Consider the following 271-nt stretch of genomic DNA (forward strand, 5'->3'; position numbering starts at 1 on the left):
CATGCTAAATATAACCCATGATGCTATGCTAATGGTCGTTTTGTCTGGCGACTAAAACGGTTCTCCCCTCTATGGCTCATCCAGTGACGAGGGTGTGTGACTACCAAAGACTAAAGAACTAAACCTGTCAAAATGAAGGGGAGGCTCAAGCAGAGCCACGGACCTCCACCCAGCTATTGGTTAATATTGAAGCCCCACGCTTCACCATGCTGCCTGGGGTTGTCCTCTTTAGACAAAAGGAAGAGAAGTGACACTCTGAAATTGAGAAATC

Source organism: Penaeus monodon, chromosome 22 (assembly GCF_015228065.2).
Source record: "Penaeus monodon isolate SGIC_2016 chromosome 22, NSTDA_Pmon_1, whole genome shotgun sequence".
In the NCBI taxonomy this organism is placed as follows: Eukaryota; Metazoa; Arthropoda; class Malacostraca; order Decapoda; family Penaeidae; genus Penaeus; species Penaeus monodon.